The sequence below is a fragment of the Dipodomys merriami genome, unplaced genomic scaffold, assembly GCF_024711535.1.
Source record: "Dipodomys merriami isolate MVZ:Mamm:240054 unplaced genomic scaffold, mDipMer1.0.p SCAF_9, whole genome shotgun sequence".
Taxonomy (NCBI): domain Eukaryota; kingdom Metazoa; phylum Chordata; class Mammalia; order Rodentia; family Heteromyidae; genus Dipodomys; species Dipodomys merriami.
Window position 1 is genome coordinate 1,609,618 of NW_027206512.1, and position 26,657 is coordinate 1,636,274.

Here is a 26,657-nt window from a genome sequence, read left to right on the forward strand (position 1 = left end):
GTTGAGTAGAGTGTAGCTGTCAAAGCTGGAATCAGTAGCACTCAGGGGAGAAGAACGAGAAGCAGATATACCCAGTCCGCTGGCCGTGTCCTACGGGGACTAGCCTTTCTGGCTGCCAAGCCTGAATGTTTGCAACCGCGGCAGAGCTAGGCAGGCGCAATTGTGCAGCAATGCAAACTGCATAACCTGGCCGAATTTCACGGGTGTACAAGAAATCACGGGGGATTTATTAGCAGATGTTCACCCGGAACCGCCGGAGGCCTTGCCGGCAGCAAGATTCCGGAATTCTTCGTAAGAAGCCTTGAAAGCAGTGAAACGCTCCTATGTGGCAATAACTCAGAACCTCATTCTGAGTGTTCCTGGCAGAGGACATTTGGCTGAACACAACCATGGACTAATTAGAGCCAGATGTAGGCAGTGATGTCCATAGTGCTGGATGGACAGTGGTGGCGTGCCAAACAACTGAGCTCTAGTTCTCAACACTTTCACAAAGTGCCATAAGTTGAGGTTCAACTTACTGCTCCGGTTAAGTAGAGTGTAGCTGTCAAAGCTGGAATCAGTAGCACTCAGGTGAGAAGAACGAGAAGCAGATATACCCAGTCCGCTGGCCGTGTCCTACGGGGACCAGCCTATCTGGCGGCCAAGCCTGAATGTTTGCAACCGCGGCAGAGCTAGGCAGGCGCAATCGTGCAGAATGCAAACTGCATAACCTGGCCAAATTTCACGGGTGTACAAGAAACCACGGGAGATTTACAAGGAGATGTTCACCCGGAACCGCCGGAGGCCTTGCCGGCAGCAAGATTCCGGAATTCTTCCTAAAAAGCCTTGAAAGCAGTGAATCGCTCCTATGTTGCAATACCTCAGAACCTCATTCTGAGTGTTCCCGGCAGAGGTCATTCGGCTGAACACAACCGTGGACTAATTAGAGCCAGATGTAGGCAGTGCCGTCCATAGTGCTGGATGGACAGTCGTGGCGTGCCCAACAACTGAGCTCTAGTTCTCAACTCTTTCACAAAGTGCTATAAGATGAGGTTCAGCTTACTGCTCCGGTTGAGTAGAGTGTAGCTGTCAAAGCTGGAATCAGTAGCACTCAGGTGAGAAGAACGAGAAGCAGATATACCCAGTCCGCTGGCCGTGTCCTACGGGGACCAGCCTATCTGGCTGCCAAGCCTGAATGTTTGCAACCGGGGCAGAGCTAGGCAGGCGCAATCGTGCAGAATGCAAACTGCATAACCTGGCCAAATTTCACGGGTGTACAAGAAACCACGGGGGATTTACAAGGAGATAATCACCCGGAACAGCCGGAGGCCTTCCGGCAGCAAGATTCCGGAATTCTTCCAAAGAAGCCTTGAAAGCAGTGAAAAGCTCCTATGTTGCAATAACTCAGAACCTTATTCTGAGTGTTCCCGGCAGAGGTCATTTGGCTGAACACAACCGTGGACTAATTAGAGCCAGATGTAGGCAGTGCCGTCCATAGTGCTAGATGGACAGTGGTGGCGTGCGCAACAACTGAGCTCTAGTTCTCAACACTTTCACAAAGTGCCATAAGTTGAGGTTCAGCTTACTGCTCCGGTTGAGTAGAGTGTAGCTGTCAAAGCTGGAATCAGTAGCACTCAGGTGAGAAGAACGAGAAGCAGATATACCCAGTCCGCTGGCCGTGTCCTACGGGGACCAGCCTATCTGGCACCCACGCCTGAATGTTTGCAACCGCGGCAGAGCTAAGCAGGCGCAATTGTGCAGCAATGCAAACTGCATAACCTGGCCAAATTTCACGGGTGTACAAGAAACCACGGGGGATTTACAAGCAGATGTTCACCCGGAACCGCCGGAGGCCTGCCGGCCGCAAGATTCCGGAATTCTTCCAAAGAAGCCTTGAAAGCAGTGAAACGCTCCTATGTTGCAATACCTCAGAACCTCAATCTGAGTGTTCCCGGCAGAGGTCATTCAGCTGAACACAACCGTGGACTAATTAGATCAAGATATAGGCAGTATAATCCATAGTGCTGGATGGACAATGGTGGCGTGCCCAACAACTGAGCTCTAGTTCTCAACACTTTCACAAAGTGCCATAAGTTGACGTTCAGATTACTGCTCCGGTTGAGTAGAGTGTAGCTGTCAAAGCTGGAATCAGTAGCACTCAGGTGAGAAGAACGAGAAGCAGATATACCCAGTCCGCTGGCCGTGTCCTCCGGGGACCAGCCTATCTGGCTGCCACGCCTGAATGTTTGCAACCGCGGCAGAGCTAGGCAGGCGCAATTGTGCAGCAATGCAAACTGCATAATTTGGCCAAATTTCACGGGTGTACAAGAAACCACGGGGGATTTACAAGGAGATGTTCACCCAGAACCGCCGGAGGCCTGCCGGCAGCAAGATTCCGGAATTCTTCCTAAAAAGCCTTGAAAGCAGTGAAAGGCCCCTATGTTGCAATAACTCAGAACCTCATTCTGACTGTTCCCGGCAGAGGTCATTCAGCTGAAAACAACCGTGGACTAATTAGAGACAGATGTAGGCAGTGCCGTCCATAGTGCTGGATGGACAATGGTGGCGTGCCCAACAACTGAGCTCTAGTTCTCAACACTTTCACAAAGTGCCATAAGTTGAGGTTCAGCTTACTGCTCCGGTTGAGTAGAGTGTAGCTGTCAAAGCTGGAATCATTAGCACTCATTTGAGAAGAACGAGAAGCAGATATACCCAGTCCGCTGGCCGTGTTTCCGTGGACCAGCCTATCTGGCTGCCACGTCTGAATGTTTGCAACCGGGGCAGAGCTAGGCAGGCGCAATTGTGCAGCAATGCAAACTGCATAACCTGGCCAAATTTCACGGGTGTACAAGAAACCACGGGGGATTTACAAGGAGATGTTCACCCGGAACCGCCGGAGGCCTGCCGGCAGCAAGATTCCGGAATTCTTCCTAAAAAGCCTTGAAAGCAGTGAAACGCTCCTATGTTGAAATACCTCAGAACCTCATTCTGAGTGTTCCCGGCAGAAGTCAATCTGCTGAACACAACCGTGGACTAATTAGAGCCAGATGTAGGCAGTGCCGTCCATAGTGCTGGATGGACAGTGGTGTCGTGGCAAACAACTGAGCTCAAGTTCTCAACACTTTCACAAAGTGCCATAAGTTGAGGTTCAGCTTACAGCTCCGGTTGAGTAGAGTGTAGCTGTCAAAGCTGGAATCATTAGCACTCAGGTGAGAAGAACGAGAAGCAGATATACCCAGTCCGCTGGCCGTGTCTTCCGGGGACCAGCCTATCTGGCTGCCACGCCTGAATGTTTGCAACCGCGGCAGAGCTAGGCAGGCGCAATTGTGCAGCAATGCAAACTGCATAAACTGGCGAAATTTCACGGGTGTACAAGAAACCACGGGGGATTTACAAGGAGATGTTCACCCGGAACCGCCGGAGGACTGTCCGCAGCAAGATTCCGGAATTCTTCCTAAGAAGCCTTGAAAGCAGTGAAAAGGTCCTATGTGGCAATAACTCAGAACCTCATTCTGAGTGTTCCCAGCAGAGGTCATTCAGTCATTCAGCTGAACACAACCGTGGACTAATTAGAGCCAGATGTAGGCAGTGCCGTCCATAGTGATGGATGGACAGTGGTGGCGTGCCCAACAACTGAGCTCTAGTTCTCAACACTTTCACAAAGTGCCATAAGTTGAGGTTCAGCTTACTGCTCCGGTTGAGTAGAGTGTAGCTGTCAAAGCTGGAATCAGTAGCACTCAGGTGAGAAGAATGAGAAGCAGATATACCCAGTCCGCTGGCCGTGTCCTACCTGGACCAGCCTATCTGGCTGCCATGCCTGAATGTTTGCAACCGCGGCAGAGCTAGGCAGGCGCAATTGTGCAGCAATGCAAACTGCATAACCTGGCCAAATTTCACGGGTGTACAAGAAACCTCGGGGTATTTACAAGGAGATGTTCACCCGGAACCGCCGGATGCCTGTCGGCAGCAAGATTCCGGAATTCTTCCTAAGAAGCCTTGAAAGCAGTGAAAAGCTCCTATGTGGCAATAACTCAGAACCTCATTCTGAGTGTTCCCAGCAGAGGTCATTCAGTCATTCAGCTGAACACAACCGTGGACTAATTAGAGCCAGATGTAGGCAGTGCCGTCCATAGTGCTGGATGGACAGTGGTGGCGTGCCCAACAACTGAGCTCTAGTTCTCAACTCTTTCACAAAGTGCCATAAGTTGAGGTTCAGCTTACTGCTCCGTTTGAGTAGAGTGTAGCTGTCAAAGCTGGAATCAGTAGCACTCAGGTGAGAAGAACGAGAAGCAGATATACCCAGTCCGCTGGCCGTGTCTTCCGGGGACCAGCCTATCTGGCTGCCACGCCTGAATGTTTGCATCCGCGGCAGAGCTAGGCAGGCGCAATTGTGCAGCAATGCAAACTGCATAACCTGGCCAAATTTCACGGGTGAACATGAAACCACGGGGATTTACAAGGAGATATTCACCCGGAACCGCCGGAGGCCTGCCGGCAGCAAGATTCCAGAATTCTTCCTAAAAAGCCTTGAAAGCAGTGAAACGCTCCTATGTTGTAATACCTCAGAAACTCATTTTGAGTGTTCCCGGCAGAGGTCATTCGGGTGAACACAACCGTGGACTAATTAGAGCCAGATGTAGGCAGTGCCGTCCATAGTGCTGGATGGACAGTCGTGGCGTGCCCAACAACTGAGCTCTAGGTGTCAACACTTTCACAAAGTGCCATAAGTTGACGTTCAACTTACTGCTCCGGTTGAGTAGAGTGTAGCTGTCAAAGCTGGAATCAGTAGCACTCAGGTGAGAAGAACGAGAAGCAGATATACCCAGTCCGCTGGCCGTGTCTTACGGGGACCAGATTATCTGGCTGCCACGCCTGAATGTTTGCAACCGCGGCAGAGCTAGGCAGGCGCAATTGTGCAGAATGCAAACTGCATAACCTGGCCAAATTTCACGGGTGTACAAGAAACCACGGAGGATTTACATGGAGATGTTCACCCGGAACAGCCGGAGGCCTGCCGGCAGCAAGATTCCGGAATTCTTCCAAAGAAGCCTTGAAAGCAGTGAAAAGCTCCTATGTTGCAATAACTCTGAACCTTATTCTGAGTGTTCCCGGCAGAGGTCATTCGGCTGAACACAACCGTGGACTAATTAGAGCCAGATGTAGGCAGTGCCGTCCATAGTGCTGGATGGACAGTGGTGGCGTGCCCAACAACTGAGCTCTAGTTCTCAACACTTTCACAAAGTGCCATAAGTTGAGGTTCAGCTTACTGCTCCGGTTGAGTAGAGTGTAGCTGTCAAAGCTGGAATCATTAGCACTCAGGTGAGAAGAACGAGAAGCAGATATACCCAGTCTGCTGGCCGTGTCTTCCGTGGACCAGCCTATCTGGCTGCCACGTCTGAATGTTTGCAACTATGGCAGAGCTAGGCAGGCGCAATTGTGCAGCAATGCAAACTGCATAACCTGGCCAAATTTCACGGGTGTACAAGAAACCACGGGGGATTTACAAGGAGATGTTCACCCGGAACCGCCGGAGGCCTGCCGGCAGCAAGATTCCGGAATTCTTCCTAAAAAGCCTTGAAAGCAGTGAAACGCTCCTATGTTGCAATACCTCAGAACCTCATTCTGAGTGTTCCCGGCAGAAGTCATTCTGCTGAACACAACCGTGGACTAATTAGAGCCAGATGTAGGCAGTGCCGTCCATAGTGCTGGATGGACAGTGGTGGCGTGCCAAACAACTGAGCTCAAGTTCTCAACACTTTCACAAAGTGCCATAAGTTGAGGTTCAGCTTACAGCTCCGGTTGAGTAGAGTGTAGCAGTCAAAGCTGGAATCAGTAGCACTCAGGTGAGAAGAACGAGAAGCAGATATACCCAGTCCGCTGTCCGTGTCCTACGGGGACCAGCCTATCTGGATGCCACGCTTGAATGTTTGCAACCGCGGCAGAGCTAGGCAGAGGCAATTGTGCAGCAATGCAAACTGCATAAACTGGCCAAATTTCACGGGAGTACAAGAAACCTCGGGGGATTTCCAAGGAGATTTTCACCCGGAACCGCCGGAAGCCTGCCGGCAGCAAGATTCCGGGATTCTTCCTAAGAAGCCTTGAAAGCAATGAAACGCTCCCATGTTGTAATAACTCAGAACCTCTTTCTGAGTGTTCCCGGCAGAGGTCATTCAGCTGAACACAACCGTGGACTAATTAGAGCCAGATGTAGGCAGTGCCGTCCATAGTGCTGGATGGACAGTGGTGACGTGCCCAACAACTGAGCTCTAGTTCTCAACACTTTCACAAAGTGCCATAAGTTGAGGTTGAGCTTACTGCTCTGGTTGAGTAGAGTGTAGCTGTCAAAGCTGGAATCAGTAGCACTCAGGTGAGAAGAACGAGAAGCAGATATACCCAGTCCGCTGGCCGCGTCCTTCGGGAACAAGTCTATCTGGCTGCCACGCCTGAATGTTTGCAACCGCGGCAGAATTAGGCAGGCACAATTGTGCATCAATGCAAACTGCATAACCTGGCCAAATTTCACGGGTGTACAAGAAACCACGGGGGATTTACAAGGAGATATTCACCCGGAATCGTCGGAGGCCTGCCGGCAGCAAGATTCCGGAATTCTTCCTAAGAAGCCTTGAAAGCACTGAAACGCTCCGATGTTGCAATACCTCAGAACCTCATTCTGAGGCTTCCCGGCAGAGGTCATTTGGCTGAACACAACCGTGAACTATTTAAAGCCAGATGTAGTCAGTGCCGTCCATAGTGCTGGATGGACAGTGGTGGCGTGCCCAACAACTGAGCTCTAGTTCTCAACACTTTCACAAAGTGCCATAAGTTGAGGTTCAGCTTAGTGCTCCGGTTGAGTGGAGTGTAGCTGTCAAAGCTGGAATCATTAGCACTCAGGTGAGAAGAACGAGAAGCAGATATACACAGTCCGCTGTCTGTTTCCTACGGGGACCAGCCTATCTGGCAGCCACGCCTGAATGTTTGCAACCGCGGCAGAGCTAGATTTGCGCAATTGTGCAGCAATGCAAACTGCATAACCTGGCCAAATTTCACGGGTGTACAAGAAACCACGGGCGATTTACAAGCAGATGTTCACCCGGAACCGCTGGAGGCCTGCCGGCAGGAAGATTCCGGAATTCTTCCTAAGAAGCCTTGAAAGCAGTGAAACGCTTCTATGTTGCCATACCTCAGAACCTCATTCTGAGTGTTCCCGGCAGAGGTCATTCGGCTGAACATAACCGTGGACTAATTAGAGCCAGATGTAGGCAGTGCCGTCCATAGTGCTGGATGGACAGTAGTGGCGTGCCCAACAACTGAGCTCTAGTTCTCAACACTTTCACAAAGTGCCATAAGTTGAGGTTCAGCTTACTGCTCCGGTTGAGTAGAGTGTAGCTGTCAAAGCTGGAATCAGCAGCACTCAGGTGAGAAGAACGAGAAGCAGATATACCCAGTTTGCTGGCCGTGTCTTCCGGGAACCAGCCTATCTGGCTGCCACGCCTGAATGTTTGCAACCGCGGCAGAGCTAGGCAGGCGCAATTGTGCAGCAATGCAAACTGCATAACCTGGCCAAATTTCACGGGTGTACAAGAAACCACGGGGGATTTACAAGGAGATGTTCACCTGGAACCGCCCGAGGCCGGTCGGCAGCAAGATTCCGGAATCCTTCCTAAGAAGCCTTGAAAGCAATGAAACGCTCCCATGTTGCAATAACTCAGAACCTCTTTCTGAGTGTTCCCGGCAGAGGTCATTCAGCTGAACACAACCGTGGACTAATTAGATCAAGATATAGGTAGTGTCGTCCATAGTGCTGGATGGACAGTGGTGGCGTGCCCAACAATTGAGCTCTAGTTCTCAACACTTTCACAAAGTGCCATAAGTTGAGGTCCAGCTTACTGCTCCGGTTGAGTAGAGTGTAGCTGTCAAAGCTGGAATCAGTAGCACTCAGGTGAAAGAACGAGAAGCAGATATACCCAGTCTGCTGGCCGTGTCCTACTTTGACCAGCCTATCTGGCGGCCATGTGTGAATGTTTGCAACCGCGGCAGAGCTAGGCAGGCGCAATTGTGCAGCAATGCAAACTGCATAACCTGGCCAAATTTCACGGGTGTACAAGAAACCACGGGGGATTTACAAGGAGATGTTCACCCGGAACCGCCGGAGGCCTGTTGGCAGCAAGATTCCGGAATTCTTCCTAAGAAGCCTTGAAAGCAGTGAAACGCTCCTATGTAGCAATAACTGAGAACCTCATTCTGAGTGTTCCCAGCAGAGGTCATTCAGCTGAACACAACCGTGGACTAATTAGAGCCAGATGTAGGCAGTGCCGTCCATAGTGCTGGATGGACAGTGGTGGCGTGCCCAACAACTGAGCTCTAGGTGTCAACACTTTCACAAAGTGCCATAAGTTGACGTTCAACTTACTGCTCCGGTTGAGTAGAGTGTAGCTGTCAAAGCTGGAATCAGTAGCACTCAGGTGAGAAGAACGAGAAGCAGATATACCCAGTCCGCTGGCCGTGTCTTACGGGGACCAGCCTATCTGGCTGCCACGCCTGAATGTTTGCAACCGCGGCAGAGCTAGGCAGGCGCAATTGTGCAGAATGCAAACTGCATAACCTGGCCAAATTTCACGGGTGTACAAGAAACCACGGAGGATTTACAAGGAGATGTTCACCCGGAACAGCCGGAGGCTTGCCGGCAGCAAGATTCCGGAAATCTTCCAAAGAAGCCTTGAAAGCAGTGAAAAGCTCCTATGTTGCAATAACTCTGAACCTTATTCTGAGTGTTCCCGGCAGAGGTCATTCGGCTGAACACAACCGTGGACTAATTAGAGCCAGATGTAGGCAGTGCCGTCCATAGTGCTGGATGGACAGTGGTGGCGTGCCCAACAACTGAGCTCTAGTTCTCAACACTTTCACAAAGTGCCATAAGTTGAGGTTCAGCTTACTGCTCCGGTTGAGTAGAGTGTAGCTGTCAAAGCTGGAATCATTAGCACTCAGGTGAGAAGAACGAGAAGCAGATATACCCAGTCCGCTGGCCGTGTCTTCCGTGGACCAGCCTATCTGGCTGCCACGTCTGAATGTTTGCAACTATGGCAGAGCTAGGCAGGCGCAATTGTGCAGCAATGCAAACTGCATAACCTGGCCAAATTTCACGGGTGTACAAGAAACCACGGGGGATTTACAAGGAGATGTTCACCCGGAACCGCCGGAGGCCTGCCGGCAGCAAGATTCCGGAATTCTTCCTAAAAAGCCTTGAAAGCAGTGAAACGCTCCTATGTTGCAATACCTCATAACCTCATTCTGAGTGTTCCCGGCAGAAGTCATTCTGCTGAACACAACCGTGGACTAATTAGAGCCAGATGTAGGCAGTGCCGTCCATAGTGCTGGATGGACAGTGGTGGCGTGCCAAACAACTGAGCTCAAGTTCTCAACACTTTCACAAAGTGCCATAAGTTGAGGTTCAGCTTACAGCTCCGGTTGAGTAGAGTGTAGCTGTCAAAGCTGGAATCAGTAGCACTCAGGTGAGAAGAACGAGAAGCAGATATACCCAGTCCGCTGGCCGCGTCCTTCGGGATCAAGTCTATCTGGCTGCCACGCCTGAATGTTTGCAACCGCGGCAGAATTAGGCAGGCACAATTGTGCAGCAATGCAAACTGCATAACCTGGCCAAATTTCACGGGTGTACAAGAAACCACGGGGGATTTACAAGGAGATATTCACCCGGAATCGTCGGAGGCCTGCCGGCAGCAAGATTCCGGAATTCTTCCTAAGAAGCCTTGAAAGCACTGAAACGCTCCGATGTTGCAATACCTCAGAACCTCATTCTGAGGCTTCCCGGCAGAGGTCATTTGGCTGAACACAACCGTGAACTATTTAAAGCCAGATGTAGTCAGTGCCGTCCATAGTGCTGGATGGACAGTGGTGGCGTGCCCAACAACTGAGCTCTAGTTCTCAACACTTTCACAAAGTGCCATAAGTTGAGGTTCAGCTTAGTGCTCCGGTTGAGTGGAGTGTAGCTGTCAAAGCTGGAATCATTAGCACTCAGGTGAGAAGAACGAGAAGCACATATACACAGTCCGCTGTCTGTTTCCTACGGGGACCAGCCTATCTGGCAGCCACGCCTGAATGTTTGCAACCACGGCAGAGCTAGATTTGCGCAATTGTGCAGCAATGCAAACTGCATAACCTGGCCAAATTTCAAGGGTGTACAAGAAACCACGGGCGATTTACAAGCAGATGTTCACCCGGAACCGCTGGAGGCCTGCAACAGGAAGATTCCGGAATTCTTCCTAAGAAGCCTTGAAAGCAGTGAAACGCTTCTATGTTGCCATACCTCAGAACCTCATTCTGAGTGTTCCCGGCAGAGGTCATTCGGCTGAACATAACCGTGGACTAATTAGAGCCAGATGTAGGCAGTGCCGTCCATAGTGCTGGATGGACAGTAGTGGCGTGCCCAACAACTGAGCTCTAGTTCTCAACACTTTCACAAAGTGCCATAAGTTGAGGTTCAGCTTACTGCTCCGGTTGAGTAGAGTGTAGCTGTCAAAGCTGGAATCAGCAGCACTCAGGTGAGAAGAACGAGAAGCAGATATACCCAGTTTGCTGGCCGTGTCTTCCGGGGACCAGCCTATCTGGCTGCCACGCCTGAATGTTTGCAACCGCGGCAGAGCTAGGCAGGCGCAATTGTGCAGCAATGCAAACTGCATAACCTGGCCAAATTTCACGGGTGTACAAGAAACCACGGGGGATTTACAAGGAGATGTTCACCTGGAACCGCCCGAGGCCGGTCGGCAGCAAGATTCCGGAATCCTTCCTAAGAAGCCTTGAAAGCAATGAAACGCTCCCATGTTGCAATAACTCAGAACCTCTTTCTGAGTGTTCCCGGCAGAGGTCATTCAGCTGAACACAACCGTGGACTAATTAGATCAAGATATAGGTAGTGTCGTCCATAGTGCTGGATGGACAGTGGTGGCGTGCCCAACAATTGAGCTCTAGTTCTCAACACTTTCACAAAGTGCCATAAGTTGAGGTCCAGCTTACTGCTCCGGTTGAGTAGAGTGTAGCTGTCAAAGCTGGAATCAGTAGCACTCAGGTGAAAGAACGAGAAGCAGATATACCCAGTCCGCTGGCCGTGTCCTACTTTGACCAGCCTATCTGGCGGCCATGTGTGAATGTTTGCAACCGCGGCAGAGCTAGGCAGGCGCAATTGTGCAGCAATGCAAACTGCATAACCTGGCCAAATTTCACGGGTGTACAAGAAACCACGGGGGATTTACAAGGAGATGTTCACCCGGAACCGCCGGAGGCCTGTTGGCAGCAAGATTCCGGAATTCTTCCTAAGAAGCCTTGAAAGCAGTGAAACGCTCCTATGTAGCAATAACTCAGAACCTCATTCTGAGTGTTCCCAGCAGAGGTCATTCAGCTGAACACAACCGTGGACTAATTAGAGCCAGATGTAGGCAGTGCCGTCCATAGTGCTGGATGGACAGTGGTGGCGTGCCCAACAACTGAGCTCTAGTTCTCAACTCTTTCACAAAGTGCCATAAGTTGAGGTTCAGCTTACTGCTCCGGTTGAGTAGAGTGTAGCTGTCAAAGCTGGAATCAGTAGCACTCAGGTGAGAAGAACGAGAAGCAGATATACCCAGTCCGCTGGCCGTGTCCTACGGGGACCAGCCTATATGGCTGCCACACCTGAATGTTTGCAACCGCGGCAGAGCTAGGCAGGCGCAATTGTGCAGCAATGCAAACTGCATAACCTGGCCAAATTTCACGGGTGTACAAGAAACCACGGGAGATTTACAAGGAGATGTTCACCCGGAACAGCCGGAGGCCTGCCAGCAGCAAGATTCCGGAAATCTTCCAAAGAAGCCTTGAAAGCAGTGAAAAGCTCCTATGTTGCAATAACTCAGAACCTTATTCTGAATGTTCTCGGCAGAGGTCATTCGGCTGAACACAACCGTGGACTAATTAGAGCCAGATGTAGGCAGTGCCGTCCATAGTGCTGGATGGACAGTGGTGGCGTTCCATACAACTGAGCTCTAGTTCTCAACACTTTCACAAAGGGCCATAAGTTGAGGTTCAGCTTACTGCTCCGGTTGAGTAGAGTGTAGCTGTCAAAGCTGGAATCAGTAGCACTCAGGTGAGAAGAACGAGAAGCAGATATACCCAGTCCGCTGGCCGTGTCCTACGGGGACCAGCCTATCTGGCTTCCACGCCTGAATGTTTGCAACCGCGGCAGAGCTAGGCAGGCGCAATTGTGCAGTATGCAAACTGCAAAACCTGGCCAAATTTCACGGGTGTACAAGAAACCACGGGGGATTTACAAGCAGATGTTCACCCGGAACCGCCGGAGGCCTACCGGCCGCAAGATTCCAGAATTCTTCCAAAGACGCCTTGAAAGCAGTGAAACGTTCCTATGTTGCAACACCTCAGAACCTCATTCTGAGTGTTCCCGGCAGAGGTCATTCGGCTGAACACAACCGTGGACTAATTAGAGCCAGATGTAGGCAGTGCCGTCCATAGTGCTGGATGGACAGTGGTGGCGTGCCCAACAACTGAGCTCTAGTTCTCAAGACTTTCACAAAGTGCCATAAGTTGAGGTTCAGCTTACTGCTCCGGTTGAGTAGAGTGTAGCTGTCAAAGCTGGAATCAGTAGCACTCAGGTGAGAAGAACGAGAAGCAGATACACCCAGTCCGCTGGCCGTGTCCTCCGGGGACCAGCCTATCTGGCTGCCACGCCTGAATGTTTGCAACCGCGGCAGAGCTAGGCAGGCGCAATTGTGCAGCAATGCAAACTGCATAACCTGGCCAAATTTCACGGGTGTACAAGAAACCACGGGGGATTTACAAGGAGATGTTCACCCGGAACCGCCGGAGGCCTTGCCGGCAGCAAGATTCCGGAATTCTTCCTAAGAAGCCTTGAAAGCAGTGAAACGCTCCTATGTAGCAATAACTCAGAACCTCATTCTGAGTGTTCCCAGCAGAGGTCATTCAGCTGAACACAACCGTGGACTAATTAGAGCCAGATGTAGGCAGTGCCGTCCATAGTGCTGGATGGACAGTGGTGGCGTGCCCAACAACTGAGCTCTAGTTCTCAACTCTTTCACAAAGTGCCATAAGTTGAGGTTCAGCTTACTGCTCCGGTTGAGTAGAGTGTAGCTGTCAAAGCTGGAATCAGAAGCACTCAGGTGAGAAGAACGAGAAGCAGATACACCCAGTCCGCTGGCCGTGTCCTACGGGGACCAGCATCTATGGCTGCCACGCCTGAATGTTTGCAACCACGGCAGAGCTAGGCAGGTGCAATTGTGCAGCAATGCAAACTGCATAACCTGGCCAAATTTCACGGGTGTACAAGAAACCACGGGAGATTTACAAGGAGATGTTCACCCGGAACAGCCTGAGGCCTGCCGGCAGCAAGATTCCGGAAATCTTCCAAAGAAGCCTTGAAAGCAGTGAAAAGCTCCTATGTTGCAATAACTCAGAACCTTATTCTGAGTGTTCGCGGCAGAGGTCATTCGGCTGAACACAACCGTGGACTAATTAGAGCCAGATGTAGGCAGTGCCGTCCATAGTGCTGGATGGACAGTGGTGGCGTGCCCAACAACTGAGCTCTAGTTCTCAACACTTTCACAAAGTGCCATAAGTTGAGGTTCAGCTTACTGCTCCGGTTGAGTAGAGTGTAGCTGTCAAAGCTGGAATCAGCAGCACTCAGGTGAGAAGAACGAGAAGCAGATATACCCAGTCCGCTGGCCGTGTCCTACGGGGACCAGCCTATCTGGCAGCCATGCCTGAATGTTTGCAACCGCGGCAGAGCTAGACAGGCTCAATTGTGCAGCAATGCAAACTGCATAACCTGGCCAAATTTCACGGGTGTACAAGAAACCACGGGGGATTTACAAGGAGATGTTCACCCGGAACAGCCGGAGGCCTGCCGGCAGCAAGATTCCGGAATTCTTCCAAAGAAGCCTTGAAAGCAGTGAAAAGCTCCTATGTTGCAATAACTCAGAACCTTATTCTGACTGTTCCCGGCAGAGGTCATTCAGCTGAACACAACCGTGGACTAATTAGAGCCAGATGTAGGCAGTGCCGTCCATAGTGCTAGATGGACAGTGGTGGCGTGCCCAACAAATGGGCTCTAGTTCTCAACACTTTCACAAAGTGCCATAAGTTGAGGTTCAGCTTACTGCTCCGGTTGAGTAGAGTGTAGCTGTCAAAGCTGGAATCAGTAGCACTCAGGTGAGAAGAACGAGAAGCAGATATACCCAGTCCGCTGGCCGTGTCCTACGGGGACCAGCCTATCTGGCTGCCACGCCTGAATGTTTGCAACCGCCGCAGAGCTAGGCAGGCGCAATTGTGCAGCAATGCAAACTGCAAAACCTGGCCAAATTTCACGGGTGTACAAGAAACCACGGGGGATTTACAAGCAGATGTTCACCCGGAACCACCGGAGGCCTGCCGGCCGCAAGATTCCGGAATTCTTCCAAAGAAGCCTTGAAAGCAGTGAAACGCTCCTATGTTGCAATAACTCAGAACCTTATTCTGAGTGTTCGCGGCAGAGGTCATTCGGCTGAACACAACCGTGGACTAATTAGAGCCAGATGTAGGCAGTGCCGTCCATAGTGCTGGATGGACAGTGGTGGCGTGCCCAACAACTGAGCTCTAGTTCTCAACACTTTCACAAAGTGCCATAAGTTGAGGTTCAGCTTACTGCTCCGGTTGAGTAGAGTGTAGCTGTCAAAGCTGGAATCAGCAGCACTCAGGTGAGAAGAACGAGAAGCAGATATACCCAGTCCGCTGGCCGTGTCCTACGGGGACCAGCCTATCTGGCAGCCATGCCTGAATGTTTGCAACCGCGGCAGAGCTAGACAGGCTCAATTGTGCAGCAATGCAAACTGCATAACCTGGCCAAATTTCACGGGTGTACAAGAAACCACGGGGGATTTACAAGGAGATGTTCACCCGGAACAGCTGGAGGCCTGCCGGCAGCAAGATTCCGGAATTCTTCCAAAGAAGCCTTGAAAGCAGTGAAAAGCTCCTATGTTGCAATAACTCAGAACCTTATTCTGAGTGTTCCCGGCAGAGGTCATTCAGCTGAACACAACCGTGGACTAATTAGAGCCAGATGTAGGCAGTGCCGTCCATAGTGCTAGATGGACAGTGGTGGCGTGCCCAACAAATGGGCTCTAGTTCTCAACACTTTCACAAAGTGCCATAAGTTGAGGTTCAGCTTACTGCTCCGGTTGAGTAGAGTGTAGCTGTCAAAGCTGGAATCAGTAGCACTCAGGTGAGAAGAACGAGAAGCAGATATACCCAGTCCGCTGGCCGTGTCCTACGGGGACCAGCCTATCTGGCTGCCACGCCTGAATGTTTGCAACCGCGGCAGAGCTAGGCAGGCGCAATTGTGCAGCAATGCAAACTGCAAAACCTGGCCAAATTTCACGGGTGTACAAGAAACCACGGGGGATTTACAAGCAGATGTTCACCCGGAACCACCGGAGGCCTGCCGGCCGCAAGATTCCGGAATTCTTCCAAAGAAGCCTTGAAAGCAGTGAAACGCTCCTATGTTGAAATACCTCACAACCTCATTCTGAGTATTCCCGGCAGAGGTCATTCGGCTGAACACAACCGTGGACTAATTAGCCAGATGTAGGCAGTGCCGTCCATAGTGCTGGATGGACAGTGGTGGCGTGCCCAACAACTGAGCTCTAGGTGTCAACAATTTCACAAAGTGCCATAAGTTGAGGTTCAGCTTACTGCTCCGGTTGAGTAGAGTGTAGCTGTCAAAGCTGGAATCAGTAGCACTCAGGTGAGAAGAACGAGAAGCAGATATACCCAGTCCGCTGGCCGTGTCCTACGGGGTCCAGCCTATCTGGCTGCCACGCCTGAATGTTTGCAACCGCGGCAGAGCTGGGCAGGCGCAATTGTGCAGCAATGCAAACTGCATAACCTGGCCAAATTTCACGGGTGTACAAGAAACCACGGGGGATTTACAAGGAGATGTTCACCTGGAACCGCCCGAGGCCGGTCGGCAGCAAGATTCCGGAAATCTTCCTAAGAAGCCTTGAAAGCAATGAAACGCTCCCATGTTGCAATAACTCAGAACCTCTTTCTGAGTGTTCCCGGCAGAGGTCATTCAGCTGAACACAACCGTGGACTAATTAGATCAAGATATAGGTAGTGTCGTCTATAGTGCTGGATGGACAGTGGTGGAGTGCCCAACAACTGAGCTCTAGTTATCAACACTTTCACAAAGTGCCATAAGTTGAGGTCCAGCTTACTGCTCCGGTTGAGTAGAGTGTAGCTGTCAAAGCTGGAATCATTAGAACTCAGGTGAGAAGAACGAGAAGCAGATATACCCAGTCCGCTGGCCGTGTCCTACTTTGACCAGCCTATCTGGCAGCCATGTGTGAATGTTTGCAACCGCGGCAGAGCTAGGCAGGCGAAATTGTGCAGCAATGCAAACTGCATAACCTGGCCAAATTTCACGGGTGTACAAGAAACCACGGGGGATTTACAAGCAGATATTCACCCGGAACCGACGGAGGCCTTGCCGGCAACAAGATTCCGGAATTCTTCCTAAGAATCCTTGAAAGCAGTGAAACGCTCCTATGTTGCAATACCTCAGAACCTCATTCTGAGGAATCAGGCAGAGGTCATTCGGCTGACCACAACCGTGGACTAATTAGGGCCGGATGTAGGCCATACGGTCCATAGTGCTGGATGGACAGTGGTGGCTTGCCCAACAACTGAGCTCTAGTTCTCAACACTTTCACAAATTGCCATAAGTTTAGGTTCAGCTTACTGCTCCGGTTGACTAGAGTGTAGCTGTCAAAGCTGGAATCATTAGCACTCAGGTGAGAACAACGAGAAGCAGATATACCGAATCCGCTGGCCGTGTCCTACGGGGACCAGCCTATCTGGCTGCCACGCGTGAATGTTTGCAACCGCGGCAGAGTTGGCAGGCGCAATTGTGCTGCAATGCAAACTGCATAACCTGGCCAAATTTCACGGGTGTACAAGAAACCACGGGGGATTTACAAGGAGATGTTCACCCGGAACACCCGGAGGCCTGCCGGCAGCAAGATTCCGGAATTATTCCTAAGAAGCCTTGAAAGCAGTGAAACGCTGCTATGTTGCAATAACTCAGAACCTCATTCTGAGTGTTCCCGGCAGAGGTCATTCAGCTGAACACAACCGTGGACTAATTAGAGACAGATTTCACGGGTGTACAAGAAACCACGGGGGATTTACAAGGAGATGTTCACCCGGAACTGCCGGAGGCCTGCCGGCAGCAAGATTCTGGAATTCTTCCTAAGAAGCCTTGAAAGCAGTGAAACACTCCTATGTTGCAATAACTCAGAACCTCATTCTGAGTGTTCCCGGCAGAGGTCATTCAGCTGAACACAACCGTGGACTAATTAGAGCCAGATGTAGGCAGTGCCGTCCATAGTGCTGGATGGACAGTGGTGGCGTGCCCAACAACTGAGCTCTAGTTCTCAACACTTTCACAAATTGCCATATGTTGAGGTTCAGCTTACTGCTCCGTTTGAGTAGAGTGTAGCTGTCAAAGCTGGAATCAGTAGCACTCAGGTGAGTAGTACGAGAAGCAGATATACACAGTCCGCTGGCCGTGTCTTCCTGGGACCAGCGTATCTGGCTGCCACGACTGAATGTTTGCAACCGCAGGAGAGCTAGGCAGGCGCAATTGTGCAGCAATGCAAACTGCATAACCTGGCCAAATTTCACGGGTGTACAAGAAACCACGGGGGATTTACAAGCAGATGTTCACCAGGAACAGCCGGAGGCTTGCCGGCAGCAAGATTCCAGAATTTTTCCTAAGAAGCCTTGAAAGCAGTGAAAAGCTCCTATGTTGCAATAACTCAGAACCTCATTCTGACTGTTCCCGGCAGAGGTCATTCGGCTGAACACAAACGTGGACTAATTAGAGCCAGATGTAGGCAGTGCCGTCCACAGTGCTGGATGGACAGTGGTCGCGTGCCCAACAACTGAGCTCTAGTTCTCAACACTTTCACAAAGTGCCATAAGTTGAGGTTCAGCTTACTGCTCCGGTTAAGTAGAGTATAGCTGTCAAAACTGGAATCAGTAGCACTCAGGTGAGAAGAACGAGAAGCAGATATACTCAGTCCGCTGGCTGTGTCCTACGGGGACCAGCCTATCTGGCTGACACGCCTGAATGTTTGCAACCGCGGCAGAGCTAGGCAGGCACAATTGTGCAGCAATCCAAACTGCATAACCTGGCCAAATTTCACGGGTGTACATGAAACCACGGGCGATTTACAAGGAGATGTTCACCCGGAACAGCCGGAGGCCTGTGGGCAGCAAGATTCCGGAATTCTTCCAAAGAAGCCTTGAAAGCAGTGAAAGCTCCTATGTTGCAATAACTCAGAATCTTATTCTGAGTGTTCCCGGCAGAGGTCATTCGGCTGAACACAAACGTGAACTAATTAGAGCCAGATGTAGGCAGTGCCGTCCATAGTGCTGGATGGACAGTGGTGACGTGCCCAACAACTGAGCTCTAGTTCTCAACACTTTCACAAAGTGCCATAAGTTGAGGTTCAGCTTACTGCTCCGGTTGAGTAGAGTGTAGCTGTCAAAGCTGGTATCAGTAGCACTCAGGTGAGAAGAACGAGAAGCAGATATACCCAGTCCGCTGGCCGTGTCTTCCGGGAACCAGCCTATGTGGCTTCCACGCCTGAATGTTTGCAACCGCGGCAGAGCTAGGCAGGCGCAATTGTGCAGCAATTCAAACTGCATAACCTGGCCAAATTTCACGGGTGTACAAGAAACCACGGGGGATTTACAAGCAGATGTTCCCCCGGAACCGCCCGAGGCCTGCCGGCAGCAAGATTCCGGAATTCTTCCTAAGAAGCCTTGAAAGCAGTGAAACGCTCCTATGTTGCAATACCTCAGAACCTCATTCTGAGTGTTCCCGACAGAGGTCATTCAGCTGAACACAACCGTGCACTAATTAGAGCCAGATGTAGGCAGTGACGTCCATAGTGCTGGAAGGACAGTGGTGGCGTGCCCAACAACTGAGCTCTAGTTCTCAACACTTTCACAAAGTGCCATAAGTTGACGTTCAACTTATTGCTCTGGTTGAGTAGAGTGTAGCTGTCAAAGCTGGAATCTGTAGCACTCAGGTGAGAAGAAAGAGAAGCAGATATACCCAGTCCGCTGGCCGTGTCCTACGGGGACCAGCCTATCTGGCTGCCAAGCCTGAATGTTTGCAACCGCGGCAGAGCTTGGCAGGCGCAATTGTGCAGCAATGCAAACTGCATAACCTGGCCAAATTTCACGGGTGTACAAGAAACCACGGGGGATTTACAAGCAGATGTTCACCCGGAACAGCCGGAGGCCTTGCCGGCAGCAAGATTCCGGAATTCTTCCTAAGAAGCCTTGAAAGCAGTGAAACGTTCCTATGTTGCAATATCTCAGAACCTTATTCTGAGTGTTCCCGGCAGAGGTCATTCAGCTGAACACAACCGTGGACTAATTAGAGCCAGATGTAGGCAGTGCCGTCCATAGTGCTGGATGGACAGTGCTGGCGTGCCCAACAACTGAGCTCTAGTTCTCAACACTTTCACAAAGTGCCATAAGTTGAGGTTCAGCTTACTGCTCCGGTTGAGTAGAGTGTAGCTATCACAGCTGGAATCAGTAGCACTCAGGTGTGAAGAACGAGAAGCAGATATACCCAGTCTGCTGGCCGTGTCTTCCGGGGACCAGCCTATCTGGCTGCCACGCCTGAATGTTTGCAACCGCGGCACAGCTAGGCAGGCGCAATTGTGCATCAATGCAAACTGCATAACCTGGCCAAATTTCACGGGTGTACAAGAAACCACGGGGGATTTACAAGGAGATGTTCACCCGGAATCGCCGGAGGCCTTGCCGGCAGCAAAGCTTCCGGAATTCTTACTAAGAAGCCTTGAAAACAGTGAAATGCTCTTATGTAGCAATAACTCAGAACCTCATTCTGAGTGTTCCCGGCAGAGGTCATTAAGCTGAACACAACCGTGGACTAATTAGAGCCAGATGTAGGCAGTGCCGTCCATAGTGCTGGATGGACAGTGGTGGCGTGCCCAACAACTGAGCTCTAGTTCTCAACACTTTCACAAAGTGCCATAAGTTGAGGTTCAGCTTACTGCTCCGGTTGAGTAGAGTGTAGCTGTCAAAGTTGGAATCAGTAGCACTCAGGTGAGAAGAACGAGAAGCAGATATACCCAGTCCGCTGGCCGTGTCTTCCGGGGACCAGCCAATCTGGCTGCCACGCCTGAATGTTTGCAACTGCGGCAGAGCTAGGCAGGCGCAATCGTGCAGCAATGCAAACTGCATAACCTGGCCAATTTCACGGCTGTACAAGAAACCACGGGGGATTTACAAGCAGATGTTCACCCGGAACAGCCGGAGGCCTGCCGGCAGCAAGATTCCGGAATTCTTCCTAAGAAGCCTTGAAAGCAGTGAAACGTTCCTATATTGCAATAACTCAGAACCTCATTCTGACTGTTCCCGGCAGAGGTAATTCGGCTGAACACAAACATGGACTAATTAGAGCCAGATGTAGGCAGTGCCGTCCATAGTGCTGGATGGACAGTGGTGGCGTGCCCAACAACTGAGCTCTAGTTCTCAACACTTTCACAAAGTGCCATATGTTGAGGTTCAGCTTACTGCTCCAGTTAAGTAGAGTGTAGCTGTCAAAGCTGGAATCAGTAGCACTCAGGTGAGAAGAACGAGAAGCAGATATACCTAGTCCGCTGGCCGTGTCCTACGGGGACCAGCCTATCTGGCTGCCACGCCTGAATGTTTGCAACCGCGGAAGAGCTAGGCAGGCGCAATTGTGCAGCAATGCAAACTGCATAAGCTGGCCAAATTTCATGGGTGAACAAGAAGCCACGGGCGATTTACAAGGAGATGTTCACCTGGAACAGCCGGAGGCCTGTCGGCAGCAAGATGCCGGAATTCTTACAAAGAAGGCTCGAAAGCAGTGAAAAGCTCCTATTTGCAATAACTCAGAACCTCATTCTGAGTGTTCCCGGCAGAGGTCATTCAGCTGAACACAACCGTGGACTAATTAGAGCCAGATGTAGGCAGTGCCGTCCATAGTGCTGGATGGACAGTGGTGGCGTGCCCAACAACTGAGCTCTAGTTCTCAACACTTTCACAAAGTGCCATAAGTTGAGGTTCAGCTTACTGCTCCGGTTGAGTAGAGTGTAGCTGTCAAAGCTGGAATCAGTAGCACTCAGGTGAGAAGAACGAGAAGCAGATATACCCAGCCCGCTGGCCGTGTCTTCCTGGGACCAGCCTATCTGGCTGCCACGCCTGAATGTTTGCAACCGCGGCAGAGCTAGGCAGGCGTATTTGTGCAGCAATGCAAACTGCATAACCTGGCCAAATTTCACGGGTGTACAAGAAACCAGGGGGGATTTACAAGCATATGTTCACCCGGAACAGCCGGAGGCCTGTCGGCAGCAAGATTCCGGAATTCTTCCTAAGAAGCCTTGAAAGCAATGAAACGCTCCCATGTTGCAATAACTCAGAACCTCTTTCTGAGTGTTCCCGGCAGAGGTCATTCAGCTGAACACAACCGTGGACTAATTAGATCAAGATATAGGCAGTATCGTCCATAGTACTGGATGGACAGTGGTGGCGTGCCCAACAACTGAGCTCTAGTTCTCAACACTTTCACATAGTGCCATAAGTTGAGGTTCAGCTTACTGCTCCGGTTGAGTAGAGTGTAGCTGTCAAAGCTGGAATCAGTAGCACTCAGGTGAGAAGAACGAGAAGCAGATACACCCAGTCCGCTGGCCGTGTTCTACGGGGACCAGCCTATCTGGCTCCCATGCCTGAATGTTTGCAACTGCGGCAGAGCTAGGCAGGCGCAATTGTGCAGCAATGTAAACTGCATAACCTGGCCAAATTTCACGGGTGTACAAGAAACGACGGGGGATTTACAAGGAGATGTTCACCCGGAACAGCCGGAATCCTGCCCACAGCAAGATTCCAGAATTCTTCCTAAGATGCCTTGAAAGCAGTGAATCGCTCCTATGCTGCAATACCTCAGAACCTCATTCTGAGTGTTGCCGGCAGAAGTCATTCAGCTGAACACAACCGTGGACTAATTAGAGCCAGATGTAGGCAGTGCCGTCCATAGTGTTGGATGGACAGTGGTGGCGTGCCCAACAACTGAGCTCTAGTTCTCAACACTTTCACAAAGTGCCATAAGTTGAGGTTCAGCTTACTGCTCCGGTTGAGTAGAGTGTAGCTGTCAAAGCTGGAATCAGTAGCACTCAGGTGAGAAGAACGAGAAGCAGGTATACCCAGTCCGCTGGCCGTGTCTTCCTTTGGCCAGCCTATCTGGCTGCCACGCCTGAATGTTTGCAACCTCGGCAGAGCTGGGCAGGCGCAATTGTGGAGCAATGCAAACAGCATAACCTGGCCAAATTTCACGGGTGTACAAGAAACCACGGGGGATTTACAAGCAGATGTTCACCCGGAACCGACGGAGGCCTTGCCGGCAGCAAGATTCCGGAATTCTTCCTAAGAAGCCTTGAAAGCAGTGAAACGCTCCTATGTAGCAATAACTCAGAACCTCATTCTGAGTGTTCCCAGCAGAGGTCATTCGGCTGAACACAACCGTGGACAAATTAGAGCCAGATGTAGGCAGTGCCGTCCATAGTGCTGGATGGACAGTGGTGGCGTGCCCAACAACTGAGCTCTAGTTCTCAACACTTTCACAAAGTGCCATAAGTTGAGGTTCAGCTTACTGCTCCGGTTGAGTAGAGTGTAGCTGTCAAAGCTGGAATCAGTAGCACTCAGGTGAGAAGAACGAGAAGCAGATATACCCATTCCGCTGGCCGTGTCTTCCGGGGACCAGCCTATCTGGCTGCCACGCCTGATTGTTTGCATTCGCGGCATAGCTAGGCAGGCGCAATTGTGCAGCAATGCAAACTGCATAACCTGCCCAAATTTCACGGGTGTACAAGAAACCACGGGGGATTTACAAGGAGATGTTCACCCGGAACCGCCGGAGGCCTGCCGGCAGCAAGATTCCGGAATTCTTCCTAAGAAGCCTTGAAAGCAGTGAAACGTTCCTATGTTGCAATAACTCAGAACCTCATTCTGACTGTTCCCGGCAGAGGTCATTCGGCTGAACACAAACGTGGACTAATTAGAGCCAGATGTATGCAGTGCCGTCCACAGTGCTGGATGGACAGTGGTGGCGTGCCAAACAACTGAACTCTAGTTCTCAACACTTTCACAAAGTGCCATAAGTTGAGGTTCAGCTTACTGCTCCGGTTAAGTAGAGTGTAGCTGTCAAAGCTGGAATCAGTAGCACTCAGGTGAGAAGAACGAGAAGCAGATATACCCAGTCAGCTGGCCGTGTTCTACGGGGACCAGCCTATCTGGCTTCCATGCCTGAATGTTTGCAACTATGGCAGAGCTAGGCAGGCGCAATTGTGCAGCAATGCAAACTGCATAACCTGGCCAAATTTCACGAGTGTACAAGAAACAACGGGGGATTTACAAGCAGATGTTCACCCGGAACAGCCGGAGGCCTGCAGGCAGTAAGATTCTGGAATTCTTCCTAAGAAGCCTTGAAACCAGTGAAATGCTCCTATGTTGCAATAACTCAGAACCTCATTCTGAGTGTTCCCGGCAGAGGTCATTCGGCTGAACACAACCGTGTACTAAGTAGAGCCAGTTGTAGGCAGTGCCGTCCATAGGGCTGGATGGACAGTGGTGGCGTGACTAACAACTGAGCTCTAGTTCTCAACACTTTCACAAAGTGCCATAAGTTGAGGTTCAGCTTACTGCTCCGGTTGAGTAGAGTGTACCTGTCAAAGCTGGAATCAGTAGCACTCAGGTGAGAAGATCGAGAAGCAGATATACCCAGTCCGCTGGCCGTGTCTTCCGGGGACCAGCCTATCTGGCTGCCACGCCTGAATGTTTGCAATCGCGGCAGAGCGAGGCAGGCGCAATTGTGCAGCAATGCAAACTGCATAACCTGGAAAATTTCACGGGTGTACAAGAAACCACGGGGGATTTACAAGGAGATGTTCACCCGGAACCGCCGGAGGCCTTGCGGGCAGCAAGATTCCGGAATTCTTCCTAAGAAGCCTTGAAAGCAATGAAACGCTCCTATGTAGCAATAACTCAGAACCTCATTCTGAGTGTTCCCAGCAGAGGTCATTCAGCTGAACACAACCGTGGACTAATTAGAGCCAGATGTAGGCAGTGCCGTCCATAGTGCTGGATGGACAGTGGTGGCGTGCCCAACAACTGAGCTCTAGTTCTCAACTCTTTCACAAAGTGCCATAAGTTGAGGTTCAGCTTACTGCTCCGGTTGAGTAGAGTGTAGCTGTCAAATCTGGAATCAGTAGCACTCAGGTGAGAAGAACGAGAAGCAGATACACCCAGTCCGCTGGCCGTGTCCTACGGGGACCAGCCTATATGGCTGCCACGCCTGAATGTTTGCAACCGCGGCAGAGCTAGGCAGGCGCAATTGTGCAGCAATGCAAACTGCATAACCTGGCCAAATTTCACGAGTGTACAAGAAACCACGGGAGATTTACAAGGAGATGTTCACCCGGAACAGCATGAGGCCTGCCGGCAGCAAGATTCCGGAAATCTTCCAAAGAAGCCTTGAAAGCAGTGAAAAGCTCCTATGTTGCAATAACTCAGAACCTTATTCTGAGTGTTGCCGGCAGAGGTCATTCGGCTGAACACAACCGTGGACTAATTAGAGCCAGATGTAGGCAGTGCCGTCCATAGTGCTGGATGGACAGTGGTGGCGTGCCCAACAACTGAGCTCTAGTTCTCAACACTTTCACTAAGTGCCATAAGTTGAGGTTCAGCTTACTGCTCCGGTTGAGTAGAGTGTAGCTGTCAAAGCTGGAATCAGTAGCACTCAGGTGAGAAGAACGAGAAGCAGATATACCCAGTCCGCTGGCCGTGTCCTACGGGGACCAGCCTATCTGGCTGCCATGCCTGAATGTTTGGACCCGCGGCAGAGCTAGGCAGGCGCAATTGTGCAGCAATGCAAATTGCATAACCTGGCCAAATTTCACGGGTGTACAAGAAACCACGGGGGATTTACAAGGAGATGTTCACCCGGAACAGCCGGAGGCCTACCGGCAGCAAGATTCCGTAATTCTTCCAAAGAAGCCTTGAAAGCAGTGAAAAGCTCCTATGTTGCAATAACTCAGAACCTTATTCTGAGTGTTCCCGGCGGATGTCCGCTGTCAGTTTCCTACGGGGACCAGCCTATCTTGCTGCCACGCCTGAATGTTTGCAACCACGGCAGAGCTAGACTTGCGCAATTGTGCAGCAATGCAAACTGCATAACCTGGCCAAATTTCACGGGTGAACAAGAAACCTCGGCGGATTTACAAGGAGATGTTCACCCGGAACCGCCGGAGGATGGTCGGCAGCAAGATTCCGGAATTTTTCCTAAGAAGCCTTGAAAGCAATGAAACGCTCCCATGTTGCAATAACTCAGAACCTCTTTCTGAGTGTTCCCGGCAGAGGTCATTCAGCTGAACACAACCGTGGACTAATTAGATCATGATAAACTCAGTGTCGTCCATAGTGCTGGATGGACAGTGGTGGCGTGCCCAACAACTAAGCTCTAATACTCAACACTTTCACAAATTGCCATAATTTAAGGTTCAGCTTACTGCTCCGGTTGAGTAGAGTGTAGCTGTCAAAGCTGGAATCAGTAGCACTCAGGTGAGAAGTACGAGAAGCAGATATACCCAGTCCACTGGCTGTGTCTTCCGGGGACCAGCCTATCTGGCTGCCACGCCTGAATGTTTGCAACCGCGGCAGAGCTAGGCAGGCGCAATTGTGCAGCAATGCAAACTGCATAACCTGGCCAAATTTCACGGGTGTACAAGAAACCACGGGGGATTTACAAGCAGATGTTCACCCGGAACCGCCGGAGGCCTGCCGGCAGCAAGATTCCGGAATTCTTCCTAAGAAGCCTTGATAGCAATGAAACGCTCCTATGTTGCAATAACTCAGAACCTCATTCTGACTGTTCCCGGCAGAGGTCATTCAGCTGAACACAACCGTGCACTAATTAGAGCCAGATGTAGGCAGTGACGTCCATAGTGCTGGAAGGACAGTGGTGGCGTGCCCAACAACTGAGCTCTAGTTCTCAACACTTTCACAAAGTGCCATAAGTTGACGTTCAACTTACTGCTCCGGTTGAGTACAGTGTAGCTGTCAAAGCTGGAATCTGTAGCACTCAGGTGAGAAGAACGATAAGCAGATATACCCAGTCCGCTGGCCGTGTCCTACGGGGACCAGCCTATCTGGCTGCCAAGCCTGAATGTTTGCAACCGTGGCAGAGCTTGGCAGGCGCAATTGTGCAGCAATGCAAACTGCATAACCTGGCCAAATTTCACGGGTGTACAAGAAACCACGGGGGATTTACAAGCAGATGTTCACCCGGAACAGCCGGAGGCCTGCCGGCAGCAAGATTCCGGAATTCTTCCTAAGAAGCCTTGAAAGCAGTGACACGTTCCTATGTTGCAATAACTCAGAACCTCATTCTGACTGTTCCCGGCAGAGGTCATTCGGCTGAACACAAACGTGGACTAATTAGAGCCAGATGTAGGCAGTGCCGTCCACAGTGCTGGATGGACAGTGGTGGCGTGCCCAACAACTGAGCT